Consider the following 16,797-nt stretch of genomic DNA (forward strand, 5'->3'; position numbering starts at 1 on the left):
TTCAATGGATTTTATTTCTGATCTTCCTGTCTCTCAGAGAATGACTGTTATCTGGGTGATTTGTGATAGATTCTCTAAGATGGTCCATCTTGTACCACTCCCAAAGTTGCCATCTTCCTCAGAGTTGGTACCCTTGTTTTTACAACAGGTGGTTCGGTTGCGTGGGATTCCTGAGAACATTGGTAAGCACAATACCCAAGCCCATTATCCTTCAAAGGAGCAGGCTACACTCTCAATGCACAAATATATCACAAAGGTTATGTCACTGTCAGGTGACCCAATATCCAAGAGTGTCACTCATTTCATAAAATACATGTTTTATTAAACATTATTTGACATACAACCATAAAACCATTGCCTCAAACCAACACTTATAGGAAGGAGAAACAGCAAAAGGATACAATTCCAATTATATAATGTGTCAAAATTTAAAGAAAATGACTACAGTATCCTGAATAATATAATATGCCCAACAATATACTTAGTATTTATTGATTAGATACATTTTTAATTAAACTATAGAAAATTGCATGCAAAAAACCTGCATAGATGTGAATAAAATTTACTGCCTTAATTTGAATAGAATCTAACACATAATTCACACCATTGAATAACTATTCATTAATCAGCTGTTGCTGCTGCTACACCGCCATAGCATGGCTGTAGAAAATTGCATGCGAAAAACCTGCATAGATGCGAATAAAATTTACTGCTTTAATTTGAATAGAATCTAACACATAATTCACACCATTGAATGACTATTCATTAATCAGCTGTTGCTGCTGCTACACCACCATAGCCTTACACATGGCTGCAGAAAATTGCATGCAAAAACCTGCATAGATGTGAATAAAATTTACTGCCTTAATTTGAATATAATCTAACACATAATTCACACCATTGAATGACTATTCATTAATCAGCTGTTGCTGCTACACCGCCATAGCCTTACACATGGCTGCAGAAAATTGCATGCAAAAAACCTGCATAGATGTGAATAAAATTTACTGCCTTAATTTGAATAGAATCTAACACATAATTCACACCATTGAATGACTATTCATTAATCAGCTGTTGCTGCTGCTACACCACCATAGCTTTACACATATAATATGCCCCACAATAAATGGCTGTAGAAAATTGCATGCAAAAACCTGCAGGGTGAAGCACAGGCGAAACGCGCATTGGGGTGTGGGGAAGCAGCATCCTACTCTATGCCTAACTCCACTGTGCACACTGCTCAGGTAATATGTATTTGGCGATTTATTCATCACATTTATTTTCATGCTTTGGGTCATTTTAACCTGCATACATGAGAGGCTGTGGTAGCGCTGTAGCAGCAATGGCTGCATATATTGCATATTGTGGGTGATTAGAATCCACATATGTGTAAGGCTATGGTGGTGTAGCAGCAATAGCTGATTAATGAATAGTTATTTAATGGTGTGAATTGTGTGTTAGATTCTATTCAAATTAAGGCAGTAAATTTCATTCACATCTATGCAGGTTTTTGCATGCAATTTTCTACAGCCATTTAGCCCTGTTGTATCTAATTAAAGATACTAAGTATATTGTGGGGCATATTATATGTGTAAAGCTATGGTGGTGTAGCAGCAGCAACAGCTGATTAATGAATAGTCATTCAATGGTGTGAATTATGTGCTAGATTCTATTCAAATTAAGGCAGTAAATTGTATTCACATCTATGCAGGTTTTTGCATGCAATTTTCTGCAGCCATGTGTAAGGCTATGGCGGTGTAGCAGCAGCAACAGCTGATTAATGAATAGTCATTCAATGGTGTGAATTATGTGCTAGATTCTATTCAAATTAAGGCAGTAAATTGTATTCACATCTATGCAGGTTTTTGCATGCAATTTTCTGCAGCCATGTGTAAGGCTATGGTGGTGTAGCAGCAGCAACAGCTGATTAATGAATAGTCATTCAATGGTGTGAATTATGTGTTAGATTCTATTCAAATTAAGGCAGTACATTTTATTCACATCTATGCAGGTTTTTTGCATGCAATTTTCTGCAGCCATGTGTAAGGCTATGGCGGTGTAGCAGCAGCAACAGTTGATTAATGAATAGTCATTCAATGGTGTGAATTGCGTGTTAGATTCTATTCAAATTAAGGCAGTAAATTTCATTCACATCTATGCAGGTTTTTCGCATGCAATTTTCTACAGCCATGCTATGGCGGTGTAGCAGCAGCAACAGCTGATTAATGAATAGTTATTCAATGGTGTGAATTATGTGTTAGATTCTATTCAAATTAAGGCAGTAAATGTTATTCACATCTATGCAGGTTTTTTGCATGCAATTTTCTATAGTTTAATTAAAAATGTATCTAATCAATAAATACTAAGTATATTGTTGGGCATATTATATTATTCAGGATACTGTAGTCATTTTCTTTAAATTTTGACACATTATATAATTGGAATTGTATCCTTTTGCTGTTTCTCCTTCCTATAAGTGTTGGTTTGAGGCAATGGTTTTATGGTTGTATGTCAATTAATGTTTAATAAAACATGTATTTTATGAAATGAGTGACACTCTTGGTTATTGGGTCACCTGACAGTGACATAACCTTTGTGATATATTCCTGAGAACATTGTATCGGACAGAGGAGTTCAGTTTGTTTCCAGATTCTGGAAAGCCTTTTGTTCCAAGCTGGGAATTCAGTTGTCCTTCTCCTCTGCGTTTCACCCTCAGACCAATGGGCAGACGGAGAGAACAAACCAGACTTTGGAGTCCTATTTGAGATATTTTATATCTGCCGATCAGGATGATTGGGTTTCATTTTTGCCCTTGGCCGAATTCGCTTTAAATAATAGAGCTAGTTCTGCCACCTTGATGTCGCCCTTTTTCTGTAACTTTGGGTTTCATCCTCGATTTTCTTCAGAGCAAGTGGAATCTTAAGCCTGCCCAGGTGTTGACACTGTGGTAGAGAGAATGCAGCAGATTTGGGACTAAGTAGTGGATAAGTTGTCTCTCTCCCAGGAAAAGGCCCAGCGGTTTTCTAACCGGCATAGGACCATTGGTCCCCGGTTTAAAGTGGGTGATATGGTTTGGTTGTCATCAAAGAATATCTCTATGAAGGTGGCTTCTCCAAAGTTCAAGCCAAGATTTATTGGACCTTACAAGATTTTGGAGATTCTTAATCCGGTTTCTTTTCGATTGGCTCTTCCTGTTACGTTTAAGATCCATAACGTGTTTCATAAGTCGCTGTTGAAGAGATATGTTGAGCCAGTAGTTCCTATGGCTGCACCTCCTGACCCTGTATTGGTTAAAGGTAATGTGGAATATGAGGTAGAGAAAATACTGGATTCTCGTCTGGCTAGACGGAGACTCCAGTATTTGGTCAAGTGGAAGGGTTATGGCCAGGAGGACAATTCTTGGGTCTCTGCCTCTGATATTCATGCCGATATATTGGTTCGTGCTTTTCATCGGGCCCATCCTGATCGGCCCGTGTGGCGTGGATGAGGGTCCGGTGACCCCTCCTCAAGGGGGGTACTGTTGTGAGCTCATTTTTGGGTTTGCCTCTTTCTTCTGGTGAGGGTTATGGAGCTGGCTGTGCTGACAGAGGAGTAGTGAGTTCTCTATCTGGACTCCCTCTGTTGGTGAAGGGAGGTAATGAAGCTGATGTAAATGGCAGAGATCGGCCACCTGAGGAAGAGGACTGTGATTGGACATCAGGAATTTCTGTTTGGCTTTAAGGCAGCCGACTCCCTAGTTTCTTGCTGGTGATTTCTCCTGACTGTGGCTTCTGGTTTCCAGTTTGGTTCCTGCCTTCTTAAAGCTAAGTTTTCTCTGCCATTGTTCATATGAGTTTTTGTCCGGTTTACTTTGCTGATATAGGGAATTGAAGTCTAGCGACTTCAGGGCCTTTTTCTATCAGACGTGTTGGACATTTTTTGGCAGGGTTTTTTGCGTGATTGCAGACAGCAGCTTTTCTTTCCTGTCCTTTCTAGTTAGTGAGGGCCCCATCGTTTGCTCAGCCTGTCTTTCTATCTGTGTTTGTGTTTTCATCTTCTTTCACCGACAATACATGTTGGGGGCTGTCTATTGCTTTGGGGTCTGCTCTGGGGCAGTTTAGATTTTCCCTTTCTTTCTTTAGGCTTATTTAGTTCTCCGGCCGTGACGAGGCGTCTAGGACCACCGTAGTCACGCTCCACGGCTACAGCTAGTTGTGTGTATAGGATCAGGGGTCTGCAATCCGCTAGCTACCAACATCTCCGGTTTTCTGGGCTTAGCTTGCTTTTTGTTTTTTCCTCCCCGGTGACTCATTCATAACAGGCATGACAAGCCTATATCTGTGTCTCCTCCACCTTCTCCTTTTACTCCTCCACCTCTTTTCTAAATGTAGTTGCCCTTTTCCATATGTTATTTTTGTCTTCTGAGCATTTTGTCTGCTTTGGGACACCTTTAAAGGTGTTTTGTAATTGTTTTCTATGTGTTTGTATGTGTTTGTGTTTGCCTGCCATTGTTTTCAATGGGGTTCGACGGTGTTCTTCGAATGTTCGACGAACATTCAACGAACTTGCCTCCTGTGCGACGAACCAAAACACTAGCGGGGTGGCTCAACACTACTCCTGATATATAGACGTACATTGTTAATGTTTAATGTATGCTATATATACCTGGTATCTGGTGATACTGTACCCTTTCTGTCAGAAAGTCCTCCTCCAACCAACACTCTAAGTGTATCATTGACACCTGTAACATTGTCCCACATGTGTGATTATTTCTTGTGGATCTTCTTGTTATATTGTGGTGTGATCCATCCTGAGCATGTGAGTGTCTATGGGTTATTCCTGCAATTTAGATGTAGATTTAAAAATTACCCCAACACTGTATACAGCTCTATGCTTGTGATACATTACTCATTTACTGCTTGTTATATTCTGGTCTAATCCAAACTGACCAAGTGAGAGTTATTTTCTGGCTGTGGAAATAAATACTGAGATTGACAACAATGATACCTACACTGTGTACAGCTGTACTCTTGAGATCCATTACCGTTTTACGGCTTTTTAGATTGTGTTGTTATCCAATACTGAGCCTGAGAGTGTCTGTGTGTGCCTCCTCAAATATCTATGGAGATTTAGAATGTTTAAACTATACTGTATATACCTGCTATCTGATGATACTGTACACTTTGTCTAATTTTCATACTGAGCCTGTGAGCGTCTCTGTGTGACTGATGTAATATATAGGGAGATTGACAATTATCCTTTGACTGAATAGAGCTGTACGCTTCTGATACAGTGCCATATATCTGATGTTATTTTGGGTCTATTTTCTGCAAAATTTTGAAGATTGGTGGAAGAGGCCGCAGACGTGGGCATGGGGGGGCCAGCTGGTGCTGATGGTGGTGGTGCATCTGCTGGTAGTGGCAAAAGCACAATAGCAGCTAAGGCAGGAGGTGTTGAGCCTGCGTCATGGTCTGGCTCCGGAACGCCTGGAAGGCTACCTTTTCTGGGAGTAGGTTAACCGCTTTTAAAGGCGGAGCATGAGGAACTGGTTTTGGCTTACATTGCCGAAACAGATTCCAGCAAATATGCCCTCCTCTTCTGAAGTTTCAAAAAATGCAAGCACTGAGTCGTTAAGTGCTGGCTCCTGGTCAGGAAGAACCCCTTTCCTTGTGTCCTTCACCCCCAACAAAAGTGAATGATACAGCAGGCCACACTTCACATTAGTCTATGTAGCTCTTTCTATCATACCATGCCTGGGTTATCAAGTCAAATCGTGAATTCCCAAGTCCAAGATGAATCTGACATGGAGTGTGGGTGGCCAGCCAGGGCAGTGGGGTTAATTGGTACCGGGCCGGTGTCTCAGAGGGATGTGTCACGGTGGTGGTGACCCGTTCCGTGGCCCTGGGCGTCCATGCAAAGGGGTGAATTACGTTTATAGGTGAATGATATGTGACACCACCTGTGGTTTCTGATTAGATTGACCAGCGCTGCAGTGTCGCTTCTCTGGGACAGATGTTGTGGTGCAGCTAAGATGTAGAAGCTCTGCACAGGTAGGGCCGTAGTCGCAGGGCAGATGAAAGAGTTGGTAGATGGTGTGCAGTGCAGGATGTAGCAGAGCCGTGCGCCAGGCGCAGGAGAAAGATGACAGACACAGTCGTACTGTTCCTTTACCTGTACTTGGTAAGTGCCGTCCAGGACCCAGAGTACAGATGGAGAAGGAGTTGGTCAGCCTGGAAGCCAATTTCGAATTCTCTCTCTGCAGATAGGTAGTGTGGCCTCCGTTCTAGCGCTTATCTGAGGTACTCACAGTGCTGACTTCAATGACGTTCCCCCTGTTGACTCTCTTTTGGAACTTTCTCGTATGGCCGACAGCCATAGCCTTTTCCTTCTGGCTCCCACACGTCGATGCTGGGGCCTCCGAGCCTTAGTTGGGTACAGAGCATTTACAGCTGCTACTTCCTCCGGTTTCTGCTGCAGGAACGTCTCTACAAACTCGGAGACCGGAATCCGGACCATGCGCTCCAGCTAGAAGTGAGCCTTAACTCTGCTCATCCTCCAGCTCCCCTTCTCACGTCCACACACTTCCCCTTCCCTGCACAGAGTGCCCTAACTTACCTCCTCCCGACCACAAAGAGCAGCTCCTCAGCAGTCAGGTTCAGAGGTCTCCCTGCTGGACTGGAGTGGGAAATGTGTTGTGTGTTGGTTGAACTGCTAGAGAGATCCTTCGTTGCTCCCAAGCATGACATCACACTCCCTAGGAGGAAGGTAATGCCACTGTGGCGACCGTACTTCTGGGGACGCCACAAGTGCACTGATGCCCAGCCACTGCTAGATGATTCTGCTGGTACATTGACCCAGACCACTACATTCCCCTCACACTCTACACAGCCAGAATCTGACCCTGAGGAAACTCAGGCTCCCCTTCACGCATACTATACCACCTTACACGGTGACAAAGAGGAAGGTGTAGATGAAAGTATGAAAGTGCAGGTTCCTTGAGCAGGTGGGGGGCATACTCATGGGTGACAGCACTGGCACAGGGCCCCTCATAGTACGCAAAAAGTGTCTCTGCCGGTGGGAGGGCTGTTGTGAGTTCATTTTCCCCTTCACTATTGAGGCCCGAGGAACTCCCTCTTCTGGTGAAGAAAGGTAGTGAGCCTGATTGTCAAACACCTGGGGCTGATGATGATGACTGGCTGAGTGGAGTTAATGACTGGCTATAAGGCTGCCGACGCCCTTCTGGCCTGCGGGTGATTTCTCTGTGGACTTCTAGGAAACCAGTCTGATTCCTGCTCATCTAAAGCTAAGATTTCTGCTTTGCCTTTTTGCATTAGTGTTTTGTTTTCCTTGCTTTTCTGGATTCTGCTATTCCCTGCTGGGGTTAGCTGAATCTCCTTTTGCCTGTTGCTCTGTCTTCAGAATATTCCTGAATATAGCTTTTTGAAGCCTAGCGTCTTCAGGGCCTTTTTTACTGTCAGTTTGTTGGCTCTTATTTTCATAGGGTTTTTCACGGATTGCAGACAGCAGCCTTCCTGTCCTTTCCTATCTAAGCTAGCGTGGGCCCCATCTTTGCTCAGTCTATCTTTCTGTCTGTGTTTTGTTCTTTCTTCTTGCTTCACCGTCATTATATGTGGGGGCTGCCTTTTACTTTGGGGTCTGCTCTGGGGCAGGTTAGATTTCCCTTTCTGTCTTTAGGCTATGTAGTCCTCCGGCTGTGATCGAGGGGCCTAGGGCATCGTAGGAGCCCCCCACGGCTACTGCTAGTTGTGTTGATAGGTTCAGGGGTCTGCAATCCGATAGCTGCCAACTTCTCTGGTTTTCTGGACTTAGCTAGCATTACTATTTTTGCCTCCTACGGTGACTCAATCATAACAGAATCACCCGCCATACCGCAGATTCTAGGGTACTCAATAGCAGGAAAGAATTGTATATAAAAAAAAAAAAAAAAAAAAAAGTGTGTATATTTTTTCCTCTATATCTCTGAGGCCGTAGGGGGAATTTCTTTTTTTCTCTCAATGGAGATAAAGCAATTGTCTGATCGTGTGGAGCAGCTCGCTGCGGAAGTGCGGGGAATTTCCGCCTACCTTGCTCATTCACATGCTGCTGAACCAAAGATTCCTACACCTGATGTATTTTTTGGGGATCGGTCTAAATTTTTGAATTTCAAAAATAATTGTAAATTATTTTTTGCTTTGAAGCCTAACTCGTCAGGGAGCTCCGCGCAGCAGGTTAAAATTGTCATCTCTTTGCTGCGTGGCGATCCCCAGGATTGGGCGTTTTCTTTTAAACCAGATGATCCTATTCTGACTAATGTGAACGCATTTTTTCAGGCCTTGGGGTTGTTGTATGACGAACCTAATGCCATTGATCAGGCTGAAAAGACCCTGCTGGCATTGAACCAGGGTCGTGATTATGCAGAGTTGTACTGTCAAAAGTTCCGAAAGTGGGCGGTACTTACTACCTGGAATGATAGTGCCTTGGCTGCTCTCTTTCGGAAGGGGTTGTCAGAAGCCGTAAAAGATACTATGGTGGGATTTCCTGTTCCCTCTGGTCTTGACGATTCTATGTCTTTAGCCATTCAGGTTGATCGGCGTTTACGCGAACGCAGAGCTGCACGAGAGGTGTTGCCACCTGTTGAACAGATGTCTGAACTTATGCAATGTGATAGAGCTTTTTCCAGAGAGCAGCGTCAGGAGTTCAGAAGGCGTAATAAGTTGTGTTTTTTCTGTGGAGATGCCTCGCATATTATTTCTGTCTGTCCTAAACGCGAGAAACGCTTTGCACACACGTTTTCTGTTGGTGGTGTTCAACCTAAGTTTTTTCTGGCTATTACTCTGATCTGCTCCCTGTCCACATTTTCCGCCAAGGCTTTTGTGTTTTCGGGAGCAGCTCTAAACCTAATGGACTTGCATTTTGCTAAACGTTGTGGATTTCCGATGACACCTCTGCAGACGCCTATCCCTTTGACGGGGATTGATGCTACTCCTTTGGCTAAAAATAAACCTCAGTTTTGGACCCAGGTGGTAATGCGGGTCGCCCCAGACCATCAAGAAAATTGCAAGTTTTTGGTGTTACATAATCTGCATGATACTATTGTTCTGGGGTTTCCCTGGTTACAAATTCATAATCCAGTTTTGGATTGGAAATCTGTGTCTGTGGTGAGTTGGGGTTGTCGGTGTGCCTTTAGTGAGGCTCCGGTGTTTTCCACCTCTCCTCAGTCGCATGATGTTCCTGATTATTTGGCGGACTTTTATGATGTATTTAGTGAGAATGAGTCTGCGTCTCTGCCTCCTCATAGGAGTTATGACTGTGCTATTGAACTGAGCCCGGGGTGTAAATTTCCCAAGGGTCGGCTCTTCAATTTATCTGTACCCGGGCACGAGGCTATGCGATCCTATATTAAGGAGGCGTTGGAGAAGGGTCATATTAGACCATCCTCGTCACCCTTAGGTGCCGAGTTTTTTTTTGTAGCCAAAAAGATGGATCATTAAGACCTTGTATTGATTATCGTGCTCTCAACAAAATTACTGTTAAATATCAGTATCCGTTACCCCTGATTTCTGATCTATTCTCCAGAGTTAAAGGTGCTTGCTGGTTTACCAAGCTTGACCTCAGGGGGGCGTATAATCTTATTCGCATTAAGCATGGGGATGAATGGAAGACGGCGTTTAATACTCCGGAGGGACATTTTGAGTACCTGGTGATGCCTTTTGGGCTCACTAATGCCCCTTCTGTCTTCCAGTGCTTCATGAACGATATTTTCCGAGATTTTGTCGATAAATTTTTGATTATCTATCTGGATGATATTTTGATCTTCTCCAAGGATTGGGATTCTCATGTGGAACATATTCGGACTGTGTTCCGGATCTTGAGGGAGAATTCCTTGTATGTCAAAGGATCTAAATGCCTTTTTGGAGTACAGAGGATTTCTTTTTTGGGATTTATTTTGTCCCCGTCAACTATTGAAATGGACCCGGCCAAGGTACAGGCCATTTACGATTGGGTTCAGCCTACTTCTTTGAAGGCCCTCCAGAAGTTTTGGGGTTTTGCTAATTTTTATCGGAAATTTATAGCAACATTTTCTAGTATTGCCAAGCCATTGACTGATTTGACTAAGAAGGATGCTGATGTGTTAAATTGGTCTCCGGAGGCTGTTTCTTCCTTTCAGGAGCTGAAGCGAAGATTCACCTCCACCCCGGTTTTGCGGCAACCGGATGTCTCACTTCCGTTCAAGGTAGAGGTGGATGCTTCTGAGATTGGTGCAGGAGCTGTTTTGTCCCAAAAGGATCCTGTAACAGCTAAAATGAATCCCTGTGCTTTCTTTTCCCGAAAGTTCTCTCCATCTGAACGTAACTATGATGTGGGGAATCGGGAACTGTTAGCCATGAAATGGGCATTTGAGGAGTGGAGACATTGGTTGGAGGGAGCTAAGCATCAAGTCGTGGTCCTCACTGACCACAAGAATTTGATTTACCTAGAGTCGGCTAAGCGCTTGAACCCTAGACAGGCTAGGTGGGCCTTGTTTTTTACACGTTTTGATTTTGTGGTTTCTTTTCTTCCTGGAACTAAGAATGTCAAGGCTGACGCCCTCTCTAGGAGCTTCTTTGCTGATTCTCCTGTGGTGACCAAGCCTGCTACCATCTTAGGCGAAGGGGTAGTTCTTTCTGCCATCTCGCCCGATTTGAGACGTGCTCTGGAAGAGTTCCAGGAGGACAAACCTGAGCGTTGTCCCAGTGGAAAGTTGTATGTTCCTGACCAGTGGAAGAAGAGAGTGATGCCTGAAGTTCATTGCTCTGCTTTGGCTGGTCATCCAGGTATTTTTGGTACTAGAGATCTGGTGAGTCGGTCTTTTTGGTGGCCCTCCTTGTCTCGTGATGTCAGGAATTTTGTGCAGTCCTGTGGGACGTGCTCCCGGTCTAAATCGTGTTCTCGCTCTAGTGGGTTGTTGATGCCTTTGCCTGTCCCCAAGAGGCCATAGACCCATATTTCAATGGATTTCATCTCTGATATGCCTGTCTCTCAAAGGATGACTGTTATTTGGGTGATTTGTGATAGGTTCTCTAAGATGGTTCATCTTGTACCACTCCCTAAGTTGCCGTCTTCCTCTGAATTGGTGCCCCTGTTTTTACAACAGGTGGTTCGCTTGCACGGGATTCCTGAGAACATTGTATCTGACAGAGGAGTCCAGTTTGTGTCTAGATTTTGGAGAACTTTCTGTTCCAAGCTGGGAATTCAGTTGTCCTTCTCCTCTGCTTTTCACCCTCAGACCAATGGGCAGACAGAGAGACCAAACCAGACCTTGGAGTCATATTTGAGATGTTTTATTTCTGCTGATCAGGATGATTGGGTGTCATTTTTGCCCTTGGCCGAATTTGCTTTAAATAATAGAGCTAGTTCTGCCACTTTGATGTCTCCTTTTTTTTTGTAACTTTGGGTTTTATCCTCGATTTTCTTCAGGGCAGGTGGAGCCCTCTGCCTGCCCAGGGGTTGACACTGTGGTGGAGAGAATGCACCAGATCTGGGACCAAGTGGTGGATAAGTTATCTCTCTCCCAGGAAAAGGCCCAGCGGTTTTCCAACCGACATAGGACCATTGGTCCCCAATTTAAGGTTGGTGATATGGTGTGGTTATCATCAAAAAATATTGCTATGAAGGTGGCTTCTCCTAAGTTTAAGCCTAGATTTATTGGACCTTACAAGATTTTGGAGATTATTAATCCGGTCTCTTTTCGTTTGGCTCTTCCTGTCACATTTAAAATCCATAATGTGTTCCATAAATCTTTGTTGAAGAGGTTTGTTGAACCTGTTGTTCCGGGGATTGCACCTACAGACCCTGTATTGGTTGAAGGTAACATGGAATATGAGGTAGAGAAAGTACTGGATTCCCGTCTGGCTAGACGGAGACTCCAGTATTTGGTTAAGTGGAAGGGTTATGGTCAGGAGGATAATTCCTGGGTCTCTGCCTCTGATATTCATGCCAAAAGATTGGTGCGTGCCTTTCATCGGGCTCACCCTGATCGCCCTGGTGGCGTGGTTGAGGGTTCGGTGACCCCTCCTCAAGGGGGAGGTACTGTTGTGAGATCATTTTCCCCTTCACTATTGAGGCCCGAGGAACTCCCTCTTCTGGTGAAGAAAGGTAGTGAGCCTGATTGTCAAACACCTGGGGCTGATGATGATGACTGGCTGAGTGGAGTTAATGACTGGCTATAAGGCTGCCGACGCCCTTCTGGCCTGCGGGTGATTTCTCTGTGGACTTCTAGGAAACCAGTCTGATTCCTGCTCATCTAATGCTAAGATTTCTGCTTTGCCTTTCTGCATTAGTGTTTTGTTTTCCTTGCTTTTCTGGATTCTGCTATTCCCTGCTGGGGTTAGCTGAATCTCCTTTTGCCTGTTGCTCTGTCTTCAGAATATTCCTGAGTACTGACATAGCTTTTTGAAGCCTAGCGTCTTCAGGGCCTTTTTTACTGTCAGTTTGTTGGCTCTTATTTTCATAGGGTTTTTCACGGATTGCAGACAGCAGCCTTCCTGTCCTTTCCTATCTAAGCTAGCGTGGGCCCCATCTTTGCTCAGTCTATCTTTCTGTCTGTGTTTTTTTCTTTCTTCTTGCTTCACCGTCATTATATGTGGGGGGCTGCCTTTTACTTTGGGGTCTGCTCTGGGGCAGTTTAGATTTCCCTTTCTGTCTTTAGGCTATGTAGTCCTCCGGCTGTGATCGAGGGGCCTAGGGCATCGTAGGAGCCCCCCACGGCTACTGCTAGTTGTGTTGATAGGTTCAGGGGTCTGCAATCCGATAGCTGCCAACTTCTCTGGTTTTCTGGACTTAGCTAGCATTACTATTCTTGCCTCCTACGGTGACTCAATCATAACAGAGGGCCTACCCGCCGTCAGACACACCGCCACACACCGCCGTGCTATGAGGGGCCCTGTGCCAGTGCCGTCCCCAATGAGTGGCCCCCCCCCTGCTTGCTCTGGATCACAGCACTTGCAAAGTTGAAATACTTACCTCTCCCTGCTCCACCGCCATGACGTCTTCCGCGTGTCCTGACAGCGATATTCTGATCAGACAGCGCAATGACATCACGTCTGTACGCCCTCTGCCTAAACAGCCAAGTGTAGTGAGATGGAAGATGGGGACAACGAGGAGTCCAGTCTAGTACAGGGATTCCCAAGTGAGGAGACTTATTTAATTGTTTTCAATGTTGGGACAGCAATTTTGGGGAGCACTATACTCTGGAGAATGATATATGGGGCCCACCATACACTGGAGCATTCAAAAGGTGGACATCAGACACTGGAGCAGCATTTACAGGGCCCATTATACACTAGAGCATTAGAAATGGGGCCCATTATATATGGAGCATTATTTGGGCCCATAAGACAGTGGAGCTTCATCCATGGGGACCAACATATACTGTAGCATTATGTGGAGCTCATCATATACTGTTTCAAACATTATATGGGACCAATGATTCTGTATGGAGAAATATATGGGCCTCATTACTCTGTATAGCGCACTATGCGGTGCCCATAATACTGTATGGAGTTATATACTGTCCGTTTTTGGAGCTATTGGAGAATTTAAAATCGATATCAGTCATGAGATGTAAAAAATGAAGTATTTTTCATTGAACTATACTGCTATTTCTCTGCCATATCGGAGCATCATGAGTTGTGGTATGTGTTAAAGGGGCGCTCTTTGGCCCAGGGCATATGAAAACCTGGAGCTAGCCCTACCCCCCACAACTTTAGCCAAATAACCCCCAGTTTTCAGTGCGTAACTATTATTATGAAGTAAATTAAGGTTGACAAGCTTCAGTAATAAAAATTGATGTTTTTGCCATTCAAATGGGCACTGTAGGTGTGTTTAATGTCCTCCACTCCCTGCCGACTTTGCTTCCCCATTGACTTGCATTGGGTTTCGTGTTTCAGTCGGCCTTCGACTTTTCACGATAATCGGCCGATTTCGTTTGACCCGACTGTTTCATGAAACCTGACTCAACCCTAAAAAAGGCAAAGTCGCTCATCTCTACATAAGAGATTGAGAGGAACTACCCACAAAGTGTATTATTTCACCCTACATGAGCTTTTTCAGATCAAAGTGTGACACTAAAGATGGCTGCCGTTTCCTGTTTCACCACACACCATGTACTAAATGGATCCGCCCACAATGATGCCTACCCTGATGACCTCATGGATCCGCCCACAACGACGCCCACTCTGATGACCTCATGGACCAACCCAGCCTGATGACCTCATGGATCCGCACACGGACTAGCTCACTGCCCAACCCACTAACCAATGGAATACATCCAAACACTCCCATTTTAGAGTTAACCGAGCCCCCTTACAGGGGATATGTAAACCTATGTTTGGATTAATAAAGCTCACTCTCTCTTCCTCTTAGAGCTGTGCCATAGATTGATCAAAGAGAGGTTACATCTGACTGTGTCTCTGGTGTGACTTCTTTAGTGTGCACTGTTCAATATCCATTGGGTCAGGAGCAGGCAACTAGTGAACATTTCTTATTGTTCAACCTAATATTTTTGGCCGCCCAGCGAGGGGCCAGCAGAGGAAGAAGCCCTAAACCCTGAGGACCGGCGAATAGAACGGCAGGACGCGCTGAATGCCCCGAACCAGTAGACTGATCACCTCCTTATCACAACACGGTAAGTCTGCTGATTTTTTATAATCTGTAGTCTTTGCCTGTGTCCTTCAGGGTATCCTTTGCAGATTGCCTGACTGTATCCAGTTTTCGCGGTATCTGTAAGATGGCAGAAGGGTCTCTCCGCTGCTGGCCATTTAATTGCAAGAACCGTCATGTGTATAAGTTGCCTGCTGCCTGTTATGTGTTGTGTTGAGGGGAGATGACAGCTAGATAAGAGACCAAGTGAATTTTTCAGCAGTGTGTGAAAAAAACAAAAAAAAAAACAAAGGATATTATCTGTAGTACAGTACAAGCTTCTATCCTCAGCACCTGCGACAAAACCTTACCAAGGGCCAGTTTCTTAGGGTAAGGCGAAACTGTAACTCTGATGCTTTCGGGAAGGAGCACGCGATCTAACTGTTCGCCTGCCTGAACCCTCGCAAAGTTATATCTAGAGCATTTCAGCATTCTTTGAGAAGTGAAAGGCCAAGCCTTCTTCAGCCCAAAGTTCAGGATGATAAATGTACAACCAAACTGATAACAGTATGCAACAATCAATGGCAGGATGTCTATAACATTTTGGGCAAGCATTGGGGCATTTTATTAAATGAACCAAAACTTAGACCTTTTCTGTCTGACATTCCTAGGATGGTTGCAAGGAGGGCAAAGAATTTAAAAGACTACCTCACATCAAGCCACTTCAGAAGACCAACCACCAAACTGGGAACAGGTAGTCGTATAATAAGGTCTTTCCCATGCGGAAACTGTAATATATGTCCCTATATGACTGCCACTGATGTCATTACTCTTTCAATTTTCCCAGGAAAGATAAAAACGAAATTGTACTCCAACTGTCGATCAAGAAATGTGGTCTACCTACTTATTTGCCCGTGCCCAAAGATATATGTGGGACAGACGAGTCAAGAGGTCAGACGAAGAGTTCAACAACATATTTCAAACACTGGCAAGGCAAAGGGGGATAAAGAAAAGGGTAAGCCCATTACATCAGTTGCATGCCATTTTTTGGGACATCATGACAGTAGACACCATAAAATACGTGTTATGGTGGTGGACCAAGTTCTAGGCAGTATTCGTGGTGGCGATTTAACCAAGGAGCTTCTCCGCCGGAAATCCCGCTGGATTTTTAACCTTAAGAGTATGTCACCTAATGGATTAAATGAGGAGCTTATTTTTTCTGGATTCTATGGTTGATGTCAGCTCTTATTTTACTGTATATTTGTTTTTTTATTATCTCATTTCATGTTGTCTCTTTATTGTAGATCTTTTATCCCTTTGGTACATTCATCTCGGCTGGGACATGGTATCATCATATATGGATTGACGTCATGCAGTTTTCATCATCCTCTCCTTTGTTTTGACTCAATGACACTTCTAGAGCCCTTCTGCCACAATACAAGATTTTCATCAGTTTTCTGAAGATGTTGTATTCTTAGATGCTTTCTGGCGGGATTGATTGTAGGATATGCACTTTGTGCATTATATTTTATAATCTCCTTCCAAAGTAACTTGGATTTACATTGTTGCATTTTGCGAAGTTGGTTTCACAGTACCATATTGGTGCCCTAGGGCTTTGGCTCTCTGTTCAGCCTGTCACGTTATTACAGGGACGGTTGGTTCATCATCTTGAACAAGTTCTTCTTGAACTCCCTCAGGGGTTTTTTTAATCGTCCCTGGGGGATGCCTCCTCTTCTGAACTGTTCTACCTCAGTACCATATGGGATCTGGTTTTGTGAGCCTGCACATTATGTGCTTCGTGTCCACAGTCCTTTATATTTGGGCATGGCTTGGCTATGTGGGTTTATTGGAATATTGACAAGATCATCTTTTGGATCTAAGTGTGTGGATGATTCATTTATTTATTTGAATTTTGTATCAATTATTTATTGAATAAAAGACCCCCTTTGGGACATAATACAATATATCAGTTTCTGACAGGTGCTTTAACATTTAAATTGTGCCATTGTTTTAGGCAATAAATTTCTCTTTTCATTCTTTTTCAGCTCCTGATCATATATGACTATAGGGTCTTTTGATGCACATGGTTTGCTTATATTGTAGGATTGATGCACATTATCTGTGCTTTTCCTGGATTCACATATACTGTACATAGTTATTTATTTATCTATTGTACACATGTATATGTGATTACACTTT

At 43.8% G+C, this 16,797-nt stretch overlaps 1 long non-coding RNA gene across 2 annotated transcripts; it reads left to right on the top strand.

The window, feature by feature from the left end:
- The first annotated feature begins 1,044 nt into the window (after positions 1-1,044).
- On the top strand, positions 1,045-16,562 carry LOC141084761 (uncharacterized). 2 transcript variants are annotated; one of them, XR_012231100.1, is made up of 5 exons: positions 1,045-1,244; positions 14,071-14,644; positions 15,270-15,352; positions 15,446-15,613; positions 15,903-16,562. It is a non-coding gene; the product is annotated as an uncharacterized lncRNA (long non-coding RNA). The 2 variants fall into 2 exon arrangements; XR_012231099.1 differs by having other exon boundaries at positions 1,129-1,244; positions 14,448-14,644.
- Positions 16,563-16,797: the final 235 nt, after the last annotated feature.

This window comes from Dendrobates tinctorius, unplaced genomic scaffold, assembly GCF_039654945.1.
Source record: "Dendrobates tinctorius isolate UK_male_01 unplaced genomic scaffold, ASM3965494v1 ptg000006l, whole genome shotgun sequence".
In the NCBI taxonomy this organism is placed as follows: Eukaryota; Metazoa; Chordata; class Amphibia; order Anura; family Dendrobatidae; genus Dendrobates; species Dendrobates tinctorius.